The following is a 20,970-nucleotide window of genomic DNA, read 5'->3' on the forward strand; positions in this document are numbered from 1 at the left end:
CTCTGTTAAAGCAATGATGTTGGCACCTTTTCGGTTTCTTCCAAATGGCCGAGAAATGCATCAAACAAAAGGCGAATGTCTTATAAAACATTGTGCTTTGAAATTAATCATTAAAGTGTTTATTCCCAGATATCTTATTAGCTGAGCTTATAGTTTTGATCAGCAAACATCCATTTTAGTATTTAGAATTTGTCTCTGTTAACAGTTACACAATCCAACTCCACAAGAGTGGGGGGCAGGAGGACAGAGGGCCTGCAGAGAGTCGAGAACCCTTGGGTGGGGGCTTCTTTGTGAAAAGCTGGTAGGCTCTGGGGAGGATATGAGGGTGACTCTAGCTGAGACTCCTAGTAGCAGGGGTTATGGAGATGGAAGGGGACACCCTCTAACTAGACACAAGGAGGGGGACACCAACCCCCCCACAAAAACTTTGACCCAAATCTTACCTTGTGTACAAGATGTGCAGGGACAAAAATAAAGCAGAGATTGAGGAAATGTCCAACCAATGCCTGCCCCAACCCACCCCATGGAAGACAGGCAACCCCTGACACTATTAACGATACTCTGCTATGCTTGCAGATGGGAACCTAGCACAGCTGTCCTCTGAGTGGCTCCACCCAGCAGCTGACAGAAACAAATGGAGAGACTTATAGCCAAACACTGGGGGAAGCACAGGGAGTGTCGTGGAAGAGTGGGAAGAAGGATAGAAGGACTCAGATGGGACAGGAACTCCACAGGAAGACCAACAGAGTCAACTAACCAGGGCCCAGGGCGGGCCTATGGAGACTGAAGCTCCAGCCAAGGACCATGCATGGACTAGACCTATATCCCCTACACAGATATAGTTGATGGGCAGCTCGGTCTCCATGTGGGTCCCCTAGTAAGGGGAGCAGGGGCTATCTCCAACATGGACTCTGTTGCCTGCTCTTCAATCACTTCTCCCTGATGGGGCTACCTTGCCTGGTCACAGGGGAAGAGGATGAGCTTGGTCCTGATGCTACTTGACATCTGGGGTGGATGGGGGGGTTCCCTTCTCTGAGGAGTAGGGGAAGGGGGGTAGGGGACCAGGGAGAGAGGGTGGGACCAGGAGGAAAGGAGGGAGGGGGCTATGACTGAGATGTAAAGTGAATAATTAATAAAAAAAGAAACTTGAAAAAATGTTGTTACATATACTAGATATTCTGAGGAGTGACTAAGAGACTTATGTATGCATGTATGTATGTATGTATGTATCTATTTATCTATCTACCTACCCATGACCGAATCTCATGTATTCCAAAATGGCCTTGAACTTACCTTATACCTGAGAATGACATGGAACTTCTGGTTTTCTTGTCTTTTTTCTTCCAATGCAGGGATTATAGGCATGTGCCACCATAACTAATTTTAGGTGATGATGAGGTTGGAACCTAGGGATTCTTCCATGCCAGGGAAGTGCGGTACCGGCTGAGACACATCCCCATCCCCAGCCCAGGAGTGAGAGATTTAAACAGATAGTCAGTATCTGGTAAGGAAGCGGTGGTGGATGCAGCAAAGGGCACCAAGGGTGTGTGCGCAAGGTCAACATGTTGTGGCATCTGAATGCAGCAAGCATGGAAGTGTGACATCCAGGCAAGAGGCTGGAGTGGATGTGGGAAGGGTCATTGGAGCAGAAGCTCAAGGGAAAACAGCCATGGAGAGTAGGAGAGGATCAGGCAGATGATGTGGAAATGGCAACGTTGGGAGCCCTTGTGGAGGGTGGCTAGAGACAGAACTGATGACTGAGTGGAGTGAGTGACAAGGTTGGGGAAGGTTTGAACATGGAGAAACGAGGATTGCTCATCTACGTGGATGTGGTGGTGACTGTACAGGAGGACATGGCTGGTGCTCAAAAAGCCTGTAAAGCAGACAGGCCACAAGGTAACACAGCAGACACTTACACGCCCAATAGTGACCTTAAGAATATAATATTGGGACCTGGAGAGATGGCTCAGAGGTTAAGAGCACCGTGTGTTCTTCCAAAGGTCCTGAGTTCAAATCCCAGCAATCATATGGTGGCTCACAACCACCTATAATGAGATTTGGTACCCTCTTCTGGCCTACAGCATACATGTGGGCAGAATACTGTATAAATATAAATAATTCTAAAAAAAAGAAAAAAAAGAATGTAATATTTTTCTTATTTTCTACCAATTTCTCTTTAAAAATAGAAAAGACCACATATCTAACTAATGGCCCAACCCTGCATCGGATGTTGAAATTTGTGTGCCTCGTTCATGGCATGTTAGAAAAACAAGTTTTATCAAAAAAGCAAGATACTATAAAAACACACTGCCAATGGGTTTCATCACGACTTACAGAATTTAACAACAATGTTGTTGATGGCTGATCACAGTTGTAGAACAATATGATAGGCAGATTTGGGCCCAGGGGTCCCGCTCAAACTAAGGCACCAGCCAAGGACAATACAGGAGGTAAACTTTAAACCCCTTCCCAGATCTAGCCAATGGTCAGAATATTCTCCACAGTTGAGTGGAGAGTGTGATACGACTTTCTCACATACTCTGGTGCCTCACATTTGACCATGTCCCCTGGAGGGGGAGACCTGGTGGCACTCAGAGGAAGGACAGCAAGTAGCCAAGAAGAGACTTGATACCCTATGAGAATATATAGGGGGACGTAATCCCCCTCAGGAACAGTCATAGGGGAGGGGAATAATGGGAAAATGGGGGGGGGGAGGAATGGGAGGATACAAGGGATGGGATAAACATTGAGGTGTAACAAGAATAAATTAATAAAAAAAATAATAATAAAAAAAAAAAGAAAAAAAAAAAGACACCTTCAGCATTCAAATATGAAAAGATTCGGCGTGTTATTTTGTGTGATTCAGCTTAAAGATGAATTGCTCTCCCCTTTCATTTTGGGGTTACTCAACAGGTCCCCGCATGGTAGGAAACACATTAGGAAAACCCGTGTAACTGACAAAATCACAAACACCTAAGTTTTGCAATACGCTGAGCCAGTGGCATCACAGCACGACACCCTGCCTGTGCCTGACATCACATCTCGCCTGTGCCTGAACTTACAGCTTTGTTACAGCATTTCCTGTTATCTGGTGGGTGTCCTAAAGGCCAAAGTCTTCTTTAACATTTGGAGACATGCTGGGTAGTGTTTTGTTAACACAAACCTAGACATATCTGGGAAGAGGAAATCTCAACAGAGAATTCGCCTTCATTAGCTTGTCCTGTGGACATGTCTATGGGGAATTTTCTTAATGAGTGATAATAACACGTGAGGGCCTAGCTCATGGTGGGTAGCACCAACATGGACACACAGGCCTGGGTTCTACAGGAGAACAAGCTGAGCAAACCGTGGAGAACAAGCTAGTACGTAGTGTTCCTCCATGGTCTTCGCTTCAGTAGCTGACACCAGGTTCCTGCCTTGGCTTCCCCTAAGATGGATTGCAACTTGTAAGCCATATAAACCCTTGCCTTCCTGTGGAGGAATGCTAACTGAGTACATCAACCATCAATAAAGCGCTGTTTAGCCAATCAGCTGGGCAGAAGGACAGGAAGTGAGAGGCGGGACTTCCTGGAGGAGAGGAGAAAAAGTTTGCCGGTTGGAGAAGGAGGAGAATTTTTGGATGGTTGGAGGAGGTTGGTGGGAACTGGACAGGGACTGGCCTGGGGGTCATAGTGGCAAGTGTTTGGAATATATGTATGTTATAAGGTTTAGAGAAGTTTGTTTAGTTTAGATTAGAATCAGTTCAGACTCTGCCCGGGTGAAGTGCTGGCAGCTTTAATGTACGTTTTAGTCTCCCTCTGTCAGTTATTTGCTTTGTAGGCCAAATGGATACAAAACACTGTAACACCTTCCCAATTTTGTTTTGATCAGTGTTTTATCATAGCAGCAGACAAACAAACTAGGACAGAAACACATAGGATAGAGAGCAGGGTTCCGGACTGGGGAGAACTTTGTGTCTGAAGCCAAAGAACCATAATTTACAGCATTGAGCCATATAAGAGCCATTAAATGGGGAGGGCATGTGTGTGTGTGTGTGTGTGTGTAGTGAATATATAGGCTATATGATTTTAATACATTATATACTTATATGAAAATATAGTAAATATATTTATATATCTAGTGAATATATACCAATAAAAAAGAGTCATGAATATATTTGGTTGGAAAATTTGAAAACCAGATGGTATAATTTCATAGCTGTTTTTAAAAAAGAGTTTATTTTTTTATTTTTTACTTATGTGTATGTGTGTGCTTGTGTCTGTGTCTGTGCACATGTGTGCAGTTACCTGTAGAGGCTAGAACATGGCACCGAGTCCCCGGAAGCTGGAGTTATAGGCAGTTGCGAGCTGCCTGATGTGGGTACTGGGAGCTAAGTTCTTTGGGTGGCACTAAGCACTCTTAACTACAGAACTATTTGTCCAGATCCTCCAGCTATGTTCTGAATATTTGCACTCTGCCCGCTAGCCTCCCCGAAGGTTAGTATGTAAACTGGTGACCATAGAGAGCCTGTGTTGTTTTAGCATCTCCCAGTGGTCCCTCTCCATATGTAGGTTCTTTGTGGATGAATAACCACTGGTACCGAATAGTCCCGAACTCTTGACACAACTTCTTCCCAATATAATTAACACAACATATCCTGGAAACCATTTATTAATAGTTCACATGTTTATTATTTAGTTGGAGACAGTAGGCATTTCAAAATTATACCAATATTCTATGACTTTTGCTCAGTCTAAGTGGTCCTTCCTCTTATGGGGTGGATTTCAACCATCCCTTCCACATCCCTTAAACCTCTTCTTTCCATTAGCTATACTGCCAAGGCAGTTCCCATCACATAGGGACCCGTAGAGGCAGATGATGAGAGCTTTACACTCTGTGGTTCCCATATATTAAAAGAGAGTAGGTCATCAGAAATGGCATTTCAAGTGTATTAAAAGAGAGTAGGTCAATTTGGAAACCCAACAGAAACATTAGTGCAGGAAATAGGAACAAAGTGGGTGGGTCGGGGACAGCAGAGGCAGACTCCAGAGCCCGGGATGGCTTCCTGTCTCTGAAAAGGGTCTGGTCAATCCAAACTGGCCGGGTCTTAACAGGACAGGAGGATCTGAGTGAAAGGTGGCGAGACCATCTGTGTATCGAGACTGAGCACCATGTATCATGTGCTCTTCTGGTTTCTGCCACCCTGCTTACAGTGGATGTGAAGGAAAAATCACAACCTCAGTTATTGTCCTGCAGGGAACACTGGTCTTTTTCTCTGAGCTACTTTCATTAGAAACCGTTCTCATTACTATTACCATATACCTGACAACAGCAACTTGTGGGTGGAAAGATTTTTTTCCTTTGGCCCCCACAGTTTGAGGGAGTATGGTCCACCCTGGCACAGAGGACGAGGCTGAGGCTCCCTGACACCTCCTCAGGGATCTCTCACACGTTAGGGTATCAGCAAGCAGGAAGGGGAAATTGCTAGCATTCACTGCCTTTCTCATCCCCGTCTTTTTTTTTTTTTTTTTTTTTATTTAGTCCAGGACTCCAACTTATGGGATGGCATCATCCACATTCAGGGTGGATTTCCCCTCCTCCACCAAACCTATTTAGAAATGTCCTTAAGGATGTGCCATGGATCAGTCTCATAGGTGATTCTGTGCATTGGAGTTTTGCCTGCATGCATCTCAGTGTGAGGGTGTTAGATCTTGGAGTTAGGGACGGTTGTGAACTTCCATATGGGCCCTGGGAATTGAACCCAGGTCCTTTGGAAGAGCAGCCAGTAAGTACTATTAGCCTTGGAGCCATCTCTCCAGCCCCATAGGTGATTCTAAATCCAGTCAGATTGATAATGAAGGTTACTAACCATCACTGCAATGGACACCAGCTGAAGCTTGATGATGATGATGGTGATAGTTATATTTACTGTACATAGTACTGGGTTTCCTAAGGATATTTTGATGTAAGTTTTATCATATCCCTTCATGCTCTTATATAAATCGTAACATAACATACAATATAATGAAAAAAACCATACAATATAATGTATGTATTTTTAAATTTCATAACAAATAGTTTCTAGACACTCGCAAGGCAAGTGACAACTGAGTTGAAGATGAAGGCTAGCACTCCTCAGAGGTCTCATTCCTTCTTATTCCACTGTTCTGTAGGCTAAGGGACCCCAGAATTGTTCTATTTCAGACATGGCCTCACTAAGTAACCCCAACTGCTCTGGAACTCTCTTTGTAGACAACGCTGACCTCGGACTCATAGAGATCTGTCTGCCTCTGTTTTCCAAGTGCTGGGATTAAAGATGTGCATTGCTATGCTAGCTCTAGGCCCTAAATAGCTTTAATTTGCCTTCCAGTGAGACAGGCAGGAAGGATTCCCCAACTTAAGGAGTGCACTTACTTTCTGGTGGCCCATGTAAAAAGCAAAGGGATTTTTTTGCACCATTAGCAAATGCAGCATTTAGTAAACTCTGCCTTTATCTAACCCACAAGGTCAGATGGAAATAAGAACAAATGTTTTGTAAGGTAAGATACAAAGTAAGTATGAATGGGAAGGCAAATGTCTCTGGAGCCCGTGTTTCCCATCTTGCAGTTGACATTTGCTCTTCTGGCCTGTCTACCTCTCTGCCCCTTGGTTTCTGATTTGGTCATCAGCCTAGTGTCCTAGTCAACTTCTTTGCTGCTGTGATAAAGCACTGACCGAGAGCAACCTGGGGAGAAAAAGGTGAGGCGCACCTTATAGGTTGAGTCCAACATCAAGGGAGCCAGGGAAGGAGCTCAAGTAGGGACCCAGAGGTAGGGATGGAGGCAGAAACCAAGAGAGGGCACTGCTCACTGGCTTGCTCCCTGTAGCTTGCTGTGCTTGCTCTCCTATACATGGCAGGACCACCTTCTCAACTTCATGTGGAAAAAGAAAATCCCTGGACAGGCTCCATCTTAACTGGATCTTCTACTCAGGGACTTGCAAGGATATAGACAAGGGGTTTATTGGGCCTGTGCAGCTCATTTTAGTCTTAGGGTCTTTTATTAGCTTACTGACTGCCCCCAGGACCTAGTCTTCTTCACAACATAGCCCCTTGTCCCTTAAAGACAACAGTTGAGTGTCTCTGGGACTTCTTGTCTTACCCCCAGACTTTCTTGAAAGGTCTCACTTGTTGGGCTCCACTATCTTCCTGCTGTCCTTCCTCTTCCCTCTTCTCCTCCTCTTCCTTTTTCATTTTTTCTAATTCCCCCTCCTTCCTTTCTCCTCCTCCTCTTTGTAGACTGGGGATCAAATCTAGGCTGTGGTGCTAGGCAAGCACTGAGACCCACCCTCAACTGTACTTCCTATATCTTAATGGTGTGGGACATCTTTTGTGAAATAAATTACCTCAGATAGATTCTTTGATATTGAACATCTTTCATGTGCTATTTTTTTTCTCTGTGTAGTCCTGGCTGTCCTGGACTCGCTTTGTAGAACAGACTAGCCTCGAACTCACAGAGATCTGCCTGCCTCTGCCTCTCTGAGTGATGGAGAGGCATACACCACCATGGACTAGTTTTTTATGTGTATATTTTTATTGGTAAAGCATTGAAAATATATCTGTTCGTTTAAAAATGCAGTGTATCTTTATATTCTGAAGCTGAGATTCGAATGGCCTTCATGTGTCTATCCAGACACAAACTGTTAGGAATGTGCCAATTTTACATGCCATTGGTTATGCTATGTTATGCTGTGTTCTGTTCTGTTCTGTTCTGTTATGTTATGCAATGGTGTTGGTTAAACACTTGCCTAGGTGCTGATATCCAGAAGTGATTAACGGTTAAAGTCAGTAGACTCTGAGGAAAAACAGATTACCTTCCCAACATGGGTGAGCCTTGTTCAATAAAATAAAGGTTTTAAGAGAGAGATTCTTTGTCTCGCTGTGTCTGTCTCTCTCTCACACACATATGATTAATTCTGTTTTTCTGAAGAACTCAAATACATATGATTTTCAGTGCTTTAAATTGTAGAATATTATTAGACAACCAAGATCTTTACTAGAATATCATTGCTTTTAAGATCTTGAGTCTTAGAACTAAGGAATGCATATTTAAAAAATCATAAATTTATACTGATAATTCTAACTTAAATTTAGTTTTATTTTTTCTTAACTTCCTTGATTTTATATTTGTACACCTTGCTTAACAACATTGAAAATGATTGATTTACATTATTTTGTAATACATAATATAAATATACAGTGGTGTTGCTGCTTCTGTAAAATTCTAAATAAAGTTGTAGGTTGCTTTGTCATTTGTACATCCTTCTGAGGACACACAAAGTACCCTGTACTAAATTAATGCAAAAATACTGGGAGATAGTTTATCTTTTTGTATAAATAGTTACACATGTTCCAAGTTTTCATTTTATTTTAGAGGTTTTTTCTTGCTACTTTTCAATTTAATTTATTATTTGTATGTGTAAGTAATTCATGTCTGTTCAGAAGTGTCAACTGTACATAAAGATATTCCCAGAAAGATTTGCTTTCCAGTTTGCTCTTTTTCCAATTCTCAAAATTTTAATTAGTCTCAGATCTGATACATTTTTCTATTCCTGTACAATATAGTACTTGAATTTGTAGCTAGAGCAATAAGATAACTGAAAGAGATCAAGGGGATATAAATTGGAAAGGAATTAAAAATATCTTTATTACAGATGATAATATATATAAGTGGCCCTAAAAGTTCCACTGAGAAACTCCTACAGCTAATAAACACTTTCAGCAAAGTAGCTGTATATAAAATTAATTCACAAAAGTGAGTAGCTCTCCTGTGAACAAATGACAAACAGGCGGAGAAGGAAATGGGGGAAACAACACCCTCCACTAGAGCCTTAAATAATATTAACAATTTTGGGGGTAACTTTAACAATCAGGTGAAAGACTGTAAATGTTGCTTTTATTTCCTCAGATGCTGGGGATGAGATGAGAACTTTATGAATGCATGGCCTGGGCTGAGACTAGAGGACTATTCCTGGGCCGAGGCCTGAAAGCTTCTAGCCTCCGTACTATCTCATCTTCCGCAAGCCTGGATGTTGAAGACTTCAGCTTCAAGCCGATGTCTGCTGATCTAGGCCTAGAATGTTTCCAGCCTCTGAGACTTACTGCTGAATAAGCTCACCCTTCTTAGTTCTTTCTGAACTCTGGATGGCTGGCTCAGCTCAGCTGTTCTGGGTCAAAACTCCTCTCCAAGCTGAGTGATTCAAACTGGCTTCTCATGGATTCTCACTTGCCTCTACTTGGAGAAACTGTCTTTGAACTCCACTACTGACTGCACTGAAAGACCTTGGAATACCCAGCCCCAAGTAGGAAGTCTCCATCAAATCCCTCCCCTTAGGGCTCAAAGAATTCACTGAGATCAAGGCAGCATGCACAGGGCCTGCCTGCATGTCCTGCATGGGTCTGCACCACATGGGGACTTAGAGTTGAAAGGGAAAGTGGACATGAGCCACCATTCCTAACCCCAAAACTATCTCCAGCTGATAAGCACCTGCAAATGAAAATTTAGTTTTCTCCAAGGGAGTCTCATTGGGGGAAACAACCTACTCCTAAGGCCAGGCTGCATGCCCAGCAGTAGAGGGCCAACAGAAAACAAGATCAATAGCATCTTTAGAGGTCTTGCTTCATAATGTCACAGTAGTGCTTTACAAAAAATTGTATTTGTACTTTTATTTTATTTATATATTTCTCTCTTTTTACCTTACAGGTCCTTTGGGTATATATTAAGGTTTCCTGTTTAGTGTTTTTATGAGATTCTTGGGTGTGCAAGTGGGTGTGTCTGAGACTCTATATCTGTTTCTTGTGTTTGTTTTGTCATTTTCCTGTGTTAGTTTTTGTTTATTTTATTTTATTATATTATTATTCCTTAGGAGCCTGTTTGTTTTCTAATGAGAGACAGAAAAGGAGTGGGGGCAGGCAAAGTGGAGAGGAACTTGGAGTAGTAGAATGAGGGGAAATCATAATCAGGATATAATATATGAGAAAAACTATTTCTTTTACCATTTCAACTAATTTTTAGATACTGTTTATCCTTTTATTTAAAATTGAGTGTTTTTCCTCATACAATATATTCTAATTACGTTTCCCCTTCCTCTGCTTCTCACAGCTCTTCCCCATCTCCCTTCCCATCCTGATCCATTCCCTTTCTATCGCTCACTAGAAAAGGACAGAATTCTACGAGGTAACAAGAAAGCATAACAAAATAACATAATATAATAGCTAAAATAAAAACTAGTGTACTGAAGCTGGACAAGCAAATCAACAAAAAGAAAAGACCCCAAGAGGAGGTACAAGAATCAGAGACCCATTCATTCACATACTCAGGAGTCCCATAAAATATTAAACTGAAAGCTATAATATGTACACAGAGGACCTGGTACAGACCCATGTCAGCCTTGTGCCTGTTACTTCAGTTTCTGTGAGTTCAAAGGAGTTGCTCTCCTGGTGTTGCCCATCCCTTCTGGCTCTTATACTCTTTCTGTTTCCTTTTCTGCAGAGTTCCTTGAGCTCTGAGGGTTAAGATTTGTTCTAGACATCCAATTAGAGTCGAGTGTTTCAAGGTCTCTCTCTGCATAATGTCTGGTTGTGGGTTTCTGTATTTGTTCCCATCTGCCACAGGAGGAAGGCTCTCTGATGATGGCTGAATAAGACAGTGATCTATGAGTGTAGCAGAACACAATTAGGAGTTATTTATTTATTTGTATTTATTTTTTTTAGAAGATCAGTAGTCTCTGTGTCAGGTCCCTGTGCTATCTAGTCTCTGGTTCTTGGTCACCCAAGATTTGTCAGGAATGTGTTCCACCTCATAGAGTGGGCCTTAAGTCAGATTTGGCATTGTTTGGTTACTCCCACAAGTTTTGTGCCACCATTGCCCTAGAATATTTTGCAGGCAAGACAGACTGTACCTTGAAGGTCTTGTGGCTGCATTGCTGTCCCCAGAGTCCCATCCTGCATCAAAGAGACTAGAACATAGAGGCGAAGGCTCCGTGTAAGCATCTTCACGTTCAATGAGTTGTGTGTGTGTGTCGTCCTTGGCGATGGAGCCCCACTGTTTGTCTGTGTAGAGCAATCCCTTGTGATAGCAACACCCTGGGCTGCTTTGGAGTTTTCATGGGCTCTTCCTGGGTCAACAACTCAACTGAGTGCAAATCAGTCCTGCCACTGGAAGCCTTGCCTGGTGACTAGAGATGGCTAGTTAAGACTCTGTATCCCTGGCGTCTGGAGAGATGGCTCTGAGATTAAAAGCGCTGGCTGCTCTTCCAGGGGTCCTGAGTTCAATTCCCAGCCACCACATGGTGGCTCACAACCATCTATAATGAGATCTGGTGCCCTCTTCTGATGCAGTTGTACATGTGAACACAACAGTGTATATATAATACATAAATCTTTAAAAAATGACTCTGTATCCTCCATTGCTAGGAGTCCTCATTAGGATCATCTTCAGATATTCTAAGAAGTTTTCATTGTGTTAGATTTCCTTACCACACCACAAATGCCCATCAATACTAGCTATCTCTTCCTGCATCTGGTCCTTCTATCCTGTCTTCCCTTCCCTTCCCCACCGGATCCTTCCATTCCCATCTCCACCAATAAACATTTTTTTTGGCCGTTTTTCTGTTGAGGGACATCTTGGTTGTTTCCAGTTGTGGCTACTATGACTATTCTGGCTATTATGAACAAAGCAGCAATGAACGTGATTGAGCAAGTGCCCTTGTGGTAGGATGGAGCATCCTTTGGGTATATACGTAAGATTGGTGTAGCTGAATCTTGAGGTAGATGAATTCCTAACTTTCTGCGGAACCACCATATTGATTTCCATAATGACTGTATAAGTTTGTACCCCCCACCAACAATAGAGGGGTGTTTCCCTTGCTCCACATCCACATGAGCTGGTATTATTAATTATTAGTTTAGGGTTTTGAGACAGGGTTTCTCTGTGTGCATTCCTGGCTTTCCTGGAACTCTCTTTGTAGACCAGGCTGGTGAACTCACAGCAATACACCTGCCTTTGCCTCCCAAGTGCTGGGATTAAAGGTATGTGCCACCATGCCTGGCTGTGACTTGTATTATTGATCCTTACATTATGACAGGTGTAAGTTGGAATATCCAAGTCATTTGATTTGCATTTTCATGATGGCTAAGGATGCAGAACATTTCTTTAAGTTTCTCGGCCATATGAATTTCTTCTACTGAGGATTCTGTTTAGATCTGTCCCTCATTTAAAAAATTGGATTATTATTTTGATATCTAGTTTGAGTTCTTATATATTTTGGATAGTAGTCCTTTATTGGATGTGGAGTTGGCAAAACTCTTTCCCCAACAACTGCCTTATTGTCTGAATGATGATGTCCTTTGCTGTGCAAAAGCTTTTCGGTTTTATGACAGCCCATTTATTATTTGCTGACCTGAGAGCCTGTACTGTGCTAATGAGCTCTAGGCTGTTGTCCACTTTTTCTTCTGTCTGGTTCAGTGTATCCTGTTTCATGTTGTGGCCTTTGATCTATTTGGAGTTGAATTTTGTGCAGTGAGATAAATATAGATATATTTGCATTCCTCTACTTGTAGCTATGCAGTTTGACCAGCATTATTTATTGGAGATTCTGTCTTTTTCTCAGTGTGTATTTCTGGCTTCGTTATCAAAAGTAAGATTACATAGATGTGTGGATTTATGTCTGGGTCTTCAAATTGGTTCCCTATATCAACATGTCTGTTTTTATGCCAATACCATGCTGTTTTTTATTATTATATGTAGTTTTGTAGTACAGCTTGAAATCAGGAATGGTGATAACTCCAGCAGTTCTTTTATTTTTCAGGATTATTTTAGCTTTCTCTCTCTCTCTCTCTCTCTCTCTCTCTCTCTCTCTCTCTCTCTCTCTCTCTCTCTCTCTCTCTCTCTCTCTCTCTGTGTGTGTGTGTGTGTGTGTGTGTGTGTTTCCATATGGACCTGAGAATTATTCTCTTAAGATATATGAAAAATTGTCTTGGAATTTTTTTGGGTGTACTTAATGTCTTAGGTTGAAGTTTTCCTTCTAGTACTTTCTGTAGTGCTGAATTTGTAGACAGATACTGCTTGAATTTGGTTTTATGGTAGAATGCTTTATCTTTTATATCTATTGTGATCAAAAGTTTTGCTAGGTATGGTAGTCTGCACTGGTATTTGTGGTCTCTTAGAGTTTGTAAAACATTGATATTGACCCTTGTGGCTTTTAGAGTCTCCATTGAGAATTCAGGTGTTACTCTTTTCTTGTTTCTTGTTTCTTTTTCTTTCTTTCTTTATTTTTGTTTTCCAAGACAGGGTTTCTTGTGTATGTAGCCTTAGCTGACTTGAACTTACTTTGTAAACCAGGTTGGTCTTGAACTCACAGAGATCTGTCTGCCTCTGCCTCCCCAAGTGCTGGGACTACAAGTGTGCACCACTGTGCCCAGCATGTCAGGTGTTATTCTAATACATTTGTCTTTATATGTTACTTGGCATTTTTTTCTTACAGCTTTTAATATTTGTTTTTTTTTTTTTGTTCTGTAGATTTAGTATTTTGGTTATTATGTGCCAAGGGGTCTTTTTTACTGGTCCAGTTTATTTGGTGTTCTGTATGGGTCTTGTACCTTGATAGGCAGAGCTTTGTTAGGTTAGGAAAGTTTTCTTCTATGATTTTGTTGAAAATACTTTCTGGGCCTTTTGACCTGGGTTTCTTTTCCATCCTTTATTTCTATTTTCTTTAGATTTGGTCCTTTCATAGAGTCTTGAGTTTCCTGGATATTTTGTGCCTGGAGTTTTTTTCAATTTAACATTTTCTTTGACTGAGGTATCCATTTCTTCTACTGTCTCTTCAATGCCCGAGATTCTCTCATTCATCCCTTGTATTCTGTTGTTGAAGCTTGTTTTTGAGGTTCCCGTTCAAGTTCTTAAAATTTTTATTTCTAGGGTTTCCTCAGTTTAAATTTTTTTCTTCTTTTTAAAAACCTTTTATTGATTCTTTGTGAGTTTCGCATTATGCACCTCAGTCCTACTCACCTCTCTGTCCCTCATTATGCACCCTCTGCCCTTGCAACCTTCCCCAGAATAAAACACACATACACGAACAAAAAAACAAACAAGACAAAACAAAGCATAGAAAACATCTCCTTGTGGAGGCTGTAGTGCGTCACAATGTGTCCCACAGTACACCTCTCTGTCCACACATCTTCATTGCAATGAGTCATTGATCTGGTTGGAGATCTCTGGCTTCTGTGGCACTATCAATATTGGATTCTCACTGGTACTCTGTCTGGTCATCCTTTTGTTGCCATGTATCATTCAGATACTGCATCTTCGGATAATCAGGACGGGCCCTTTCACAAACCCCAGCAGTTCACAGGTGATGTAGATGTTGGGGTGGACCTACTAAAAGCTCTGAATCTGGGCCTGGGTGGTAGCTGAGCTGCTCAGTCCACTGGCCAAGGACGAGCTCTCCAGCTCTGCTCCTGCTAGCCTCCCAATGCTACCATAAGCAGGAGGCAGGATCAGCTCTCTTGCTCTCATGCCCTTGGGGCTGGTTTACCAGCACCTACAGTTCCATAGCCAGTTCTACTCTGCTTCCCAGTCGAGGTGCAGAGTCCACTCATCCAAATGCTGCAGTCATCTATGGGCTGGGATAGCTCTTCTGCTCTCACACACTTGGGGCTGACTTTCCCATGCCTTTGCCATCAGGGCCAGCTTCAGGTACAGGGACTACTCTCCCAAGTGTTACAGTCAATGAGGGGCAGGGATAGTTCACCAGCTCTCATGACTTTAGGGTCATCTTTCTCAACTGTCTTGACTGGTGAGGGGCAAGGTGGGGAGGAGGCATCACATCCATGCTTGTGCCACTCCATGGCAGACAAGTGGTAGGGTCAGCTCTTGAGGCTGGCTTATCCATGCTCCTGTCACCAGGGACAGCTTCACTGTGTTGCAAGGGCAAGGCACAGGGTCTGTTCTCCTAAGTGCTGCCAATGGTAAGTGGTGGGGCCAGATCTTTAGAGCGCTGCAGCCAGTGAGGGGTACCACAGTTCTACACAACCCTTGGACATCTACATAGTCCCAGAAAACTGCCCATTCCAGGGATGTTCCCATGGTCTCTAGCAGCAATATGAGCCATGTACATCAACACCAACCCCTGCTCCTGTATGGTCATGGACCCAGGCATGGCTCTCAGTGGCAGCATGGGATGGGAATTCACCATGGCCTCAGGTGGTGGGACTGGTTATTCATCACAGGATATTCCTCTCCACCCTCGTGTCTCCAGTTCCTCTCTCTTCATGATGCTCAAATTGTTCTGCTTCTCTTTCTCTCCCATCTGCCCACCACATACTTTCTCATTGTAGTGGCTCCAGCTGTAGGCTGGATGACCTTCTCTGTCCACATGCTGTGCCATGGCATCAGGTAGGTGGGTCTGTGGAGTCTATAGCCCACCAGCATCTTTGATCTGTCAGGTAATGAGCTGTTTTATTCATTTTCCATATGATTTGCTTGTGTTTTCATAGAATTCAAGAGACTTATCGTTTCCCTTTTAAGGGCCTCTATCATATTCATAAAAGCTAGTTTAAGGTCTTTGTCTTTTGCTTCAGCTATGTCACAATTCTCAGAGCCTATTGAGGTAGGATTTCTGGGCTTTAGGTGAGGCATATTGTCTTAGCTGTTACTGAGTGTGTTTTTTCACCAGTGTCTATGCATCTGAGTCTGGAATGTTTGTAACTCTAGGTGCTGATATCTGTGTGGTCTTGTTTTTGTTGGGTGGGTATTTCTTTCTTTGATTTCTATTTTCCTCTCTTAAGGAGGACCTTAAGGTTCTTAAGGAGGATGTGGTGGTCATGTGTTTCCTGGTAGAGAATTCTTCTGGGATCCTCCTAGGTATGGCCACCAGGGTTATGGGTAAAATGTGTTCTGCTATATTGGGAGCTGACACTTAGGAATGTGGATGGTATAGGAGGGAGGGGCTGAGTGGATCCACAGAAGGAAGGAGAGCAGGGTGCTGGGAATGGTGGCAGAGAGTGAGGAGACACCATAGCAGAGCTGGGGATGTGTCTAGGTAACTAGAAGGGATGGAAAGTGAAGATCTGCAGTTAGCCTACCTGCCTTCCTGGCTGGCATGGCTGGAGAGTTCCTGGGGGAATGCCTTTTCTTTTATTATATAAAAGGTGCCATATGAAAATGCTGTGCTGGGACCTCATTTATTTTATCTTATTTTTCTTCATCTAGTCTGAGTTTTAGAACGTATTAGTTTTACAGAGTTTTCCTCCTCCTCCCTCTAATCTTCCCTCTCTTCATTTTCAAGTCTGACTAGTATTTTATACATTTTACTTATATATTAATTATATAATTAATTTACACTGTTCTTTTATGATAAATAATGTCACATGAGTGACACGGTTTGAGTGTTTACCATCTGGTTGTGTAGCTGTGTCTCCAGGATAGATCCTTATGTTAGATTTGTGGATCAAAAGCTCAGCACATATTAACGCCCTTTGAGATATTGCCATTTTGCTATTTTCGGAGGCACTGGTCCTCTTTCTGCCAGTGAGTCCATCCGAATGCCCGTTTCTTCAGTTTCACCAACAGAAACCATTGTACAGCCTATGAATTTTTACCAATATAATGAGTAGTGGCATTTAAAGGCAATTGTAGAACAATTGCTACAATTAAGTTAGTCATTTTCTTTCCCAGAGGATTTTATGTGGGTATAAATTCACTGTGCTGCATCTCTTAAGGTCCGTTTCTTTCAATTATATCGTGTGTTGACCACACTCACCACAGTCACTGCCTTCTCTTCCCTTACCCCATTCCCTGCAATGTCTGTCCTTCCTCCAGCCTTCCTTCTGCTTTTACGCTGAGTGTTCATGTGTGCATGCCTGTGTTGACGTGCACACGTGTGTGTGTGTATGTGTCAGTGTGTGTGTATGACAGAATTCCAGGACTTAAATGTAAAAGAAATCATTTAATTTTTGTCTTTCTGTGTCTGGATCATTTTACTTCAAATGATGATCTTCAGTTACATAATTTTCCTGCAAAGGACACGATTTCATTTTTGCTTACGAAGGAAGAAAGCTCCATTGTGTATATACATATTTTCTTTACCTGTTCATCTGTTAATGGACACTGGTCTGGCTAGTGTGCTGCAATGCACAGAGATATGCAGGCATCATTGTACTGTGCTGATTTAGAGTCATTTGAATGTGTTAAAAGGAGTTGTACAGTTTTTTCTTTTTTTTTTTGAAGCTGCATACTGATTTCCACAGTGGCTGATCAAATTTACATTCCTCTTGTCAGTTTATAAACATTCCCTTAACTCCACACTTTGGTCAGCATTTATTGCTTTGGCTTCTTAATTGGGCTGAGATGACAAAAATCTCAATATGGTTATAATTTGCATCACTCTGATGGCTAAGAATATTGAACACTTATCCAAATGTCTATTCATCATTTGAGAATGGTCTGTCCAATTTCATTAGCTTATTTATTGATTGGGTTGTTGGGTTTTTTGTTTAGTTAATTTAATCTCTTTATGTGTTCTAGATACTAACCCCCTGCCTGATGTATACCTCACAAAGAGTTTCCTCCTTCTTTATAGGCTGCTTCATCACGCAGTTGTTTCCTATGCTGTGCAGAGGAATTAACTTCATGTAATGCCCTCCTTCTCTTCTTAGAGTGTTAGAGTTCTTTTCAGAAAGTTTGTGCCTATGCCTACATCTTAAAATGTTTCCCCTAATATTTTGGGGGGTTTCAAGTCCCACTTTAGAATCTCTGATTAGTTTTAAGTTGATTTTTTTTTGAGATAGGGCTCCTCCCATGATTCCATGTGGAGATGTCCAGTTCTCCCAATACCATTTATTGAAGATTCCGTTTTTTTCTTTTCTTCCTTTTCCTTTTTTATTGTTTAAATTTCCAAGCTACCTTTAATTCCTCCCAAAACACACACCAATAGCAAATGTTTTAAGACCTTATGGCAAATAAATCACAGAAAATTTCTGAAGTTTTCATATTTCTCAAGACATAATGGCTAAGTACGGCACATAGAAATGTGGATTCTAATGGCAGCTTTACATTTCAAACTTCTGAGTCTAAAGCTCAATGGCATCAGAAAAGCCTGTTTTTTTTTTTTAGGGATGCTGAGGCTAAAATTTAGCGTAGCCTGGCAAAATACAGACACTAGTTTACTTTCTAAGTGCAGGAGTGAGTGTGTACCACCATACACAGGCTTTCATAGAAAGCACCTTTACCCACTGAGACATCTTGCTGGCTCACCAAAGATTTCTTACATGTCAGGGGAAAAATCACTCCAGGCTGGGGACACTGCTCAACAATATGTGAGGACCAGGGTCCCACCATGATCACCAACACCAAACCGCTCTTCTAAACCTGAGCATGGGGTCAAGGTGCTGCCCTGTAGCCAACAGCCTTCAGGGACCCACGACTTCTCTGTTCAGCTCTGCTCATGCTCTCTAGCTTAAACCAGCAATGCTCCACAGGCCAACATAACCCAGTCAGTGTGAACACTGAACACAATCTAAATGTCTTTACAGGACAGCGTTCAGCTCCTAGATGCAGCTGCCAAGACCCTGTTACCACTGTAAGAACTGACCTGGGCGTGGTGGATGGCTCTGGCTTCCCACCTTTCTGAGATGGAGGTGGTGGACAAGATCTCTTCTTTAGGATCCACAATGCTCACTTGATCAGGTAGAGGCTTCTTAGGGCCAATCTTACTACTTGGGTTCCAGGGCACTATGATCTTCTCTTTGATGCCCAGCACACCCTGTCTGAGGAGCACATGGCCAAGGTCAGTGTCAGCATTGTAGTTAACAAGGTCTCTACTGTGGTCCATCAGAACATCAGCAAACTTCATGCACTTGGCTGTCAGTCCTTGATGCTTCCCAGACACCACAATCTCATAGACCTTGGCTCCACTCTCCGTAATGAACTGAAGCACACCACAGCAGGCCCTTCACAAAGAAAGTCCTCCCTAGGAGATTGTAAAGCAGAGACTGCCTGGGCCATGACACACAGCCTTCTTGTGGCAACCTCTGTTGTGTAAAGCTTTATACTGCCCACAGGGAAGCCTAACCTCCTTTGTACTAGTGCAGTCAACTGTCTGATCTGACGACCTTTCTCACCAGGACCATTCTGTGTTCTGGTTGATAAAATAATGATTTTGTTCTAGTTGTGTTGGGGTCTCTTTAACTTGAGACTCCATCATGGTATGGTTTCTATTTTGTACCAGGCTAATTCCCAGCCACAGGCTAATTTCCAGAGATAGCTTCAGAGTCAAATGTCCCAGATGTGTCTAAACAACGCTATCTCACCTCACACTTGGTCACTTAGCACCTAGATGGAACTGAAAGCTTAGACGCCGCTAAGAGGGCTCTGATTAGCTGGTCTTGTCTCAGGCCTGGCTATCAAGGAAGTCATCTGAGACAGAAACCCACTTAAGATGTCAGGTGTGCATGGACCTAATTGGATGCTCTGGCCATTTGTGGGTTTTTCGCTTTAAAAAGTTGCCCTGCTATGACCTCAGGACACGGTTCTGGATTCTGAACCCAGATGTCTCCATGAAATGTCAGCTTCTGAATAAAAATACTTTAGCTTGTCTTGAGCTTGGTTTTCATGGTGGGTTATCCCCAAATTCTTAGACCATAACAGTTGATCTAACTCAGACCAGAGTAGCCATCCTCAGCCCGCTTCCGAGTGAGAAACTCATTCAGTTTAGCTTTGAAGATGCCATCAGCCCCATGTTTCCTCTCCTTGGAAGTCTGCACCACCATTTTACTGCTGAAAAGAAAGGAAGGGGCTCCAAGATGGAAGTGTGCACATCCTATCTTTACTTTCATTTATATTTTTGGCATGTTTGTGAACATGTTGGCCATCTCCATATGAGCTTTCCTTTAGGTCCTCTGTTTGATTCTATTGATTTATATAACTGACTCTGCAAGTACTACGTACCTTCCATTCTACACTGTTTTTCGCTGCAATGACTTAAATAGAATGATTTAAAAGTAGAATGATTTATTGATTTGTGTGTGTTTGATCATCCTCAACACTGGGCATTTTGCTCAGGATTTCTCTGAGTAGCCGAAGTCTTTTATGATTCTGTGTTGATTTTAGGGTTGGCTTTTCTACTTCTGTGAGGAAAGTCATTAGAGTTTTGATGGGTTTCACATAATTTGTATATCATTTTTGGTAATATAGTCCTTTCACAATACTAATTCTGCTTCTCCCATGGATGGTCCTTCCATCTGATATAGTGTCTTCTGCAATTCTTTTAAATATTTTAATATTTCCAATTTTTTCTCAGCATGTTTCTTTTTGGTATATGGAAAATTAGTAACATTTGTATGTTGACTCTGTATCCTGACACCTTGCTGAAAATGTCTATCAGTTCTGAGAAGTTTCTGGTGTATTTTTTTATGTTTATATACATGTGATATATCTACAAGTAGGGATACTTTAACTTTTTCTTTCCCTATTTGTAAGCATTTTATTTCTACAGCTGATTTATCAATATAGTCATATTGAATAAGACTGGAGGAAGTGGACACTCTTGTACTGTTATACTGAGACCACTCAGTGTATACCGAGATCACCCAGATCGTGAGACCCCCAAAAAGACCACCAGGACTCGATACCATTCAACATACACAGGGTCCTGTATTATGGGCTCAGAGTTTCGGATCACAATCCTTCCTGACACAGCAGGTTAGGAGAATGATACCAGAGCTTCAAGGGTAATAGATTTATAAGGAAACGCTGTAATTAGAGGTTGGGGTCACAGGAATGTAGGTCCTTAGGCAGGTTGGGTGGAGGCTGGATCTTCAGGGAAGCCATGGGTCACAGGAATGTAGGTCCTTAGACAGGTTGGGTGGAGGCTGGATCTGGAGGGGAAGGTTTTCTTTCTTTGTGTGTGTGTGTGTGTGTGTGTGTGTGTGTGTGTGTGTGTGTGTGTGTTTTGTTT

General features: G+C 42.2%; 1 pseudogene; it reads right to left on the reverse strand.

The window, feature by feature from the left end:
• Window positions 1-14,393: 14,393 nt before the first annotated feature.
• Window positions 14,394-19,783, reverse strand: LOC127192414 (40S ribosomal protein S3-like; annotated as a pseudogene).
• Between the last annotated feature and the right edge of the window lie 1,187 nt (window positions 19,784-20,970).

This window comes from Acomys russatus, chromosome 7 (assembly GCF_903995435.1).
Source record: "Acomys russatus chromosome 7, mAcoRus1.1, whole genome shotgun sequence".
NCBI lineage: Eukaryota > Metazoa > Chordata > Mammalia > Rodentia > Muridae > Acomys > Acomys russatus.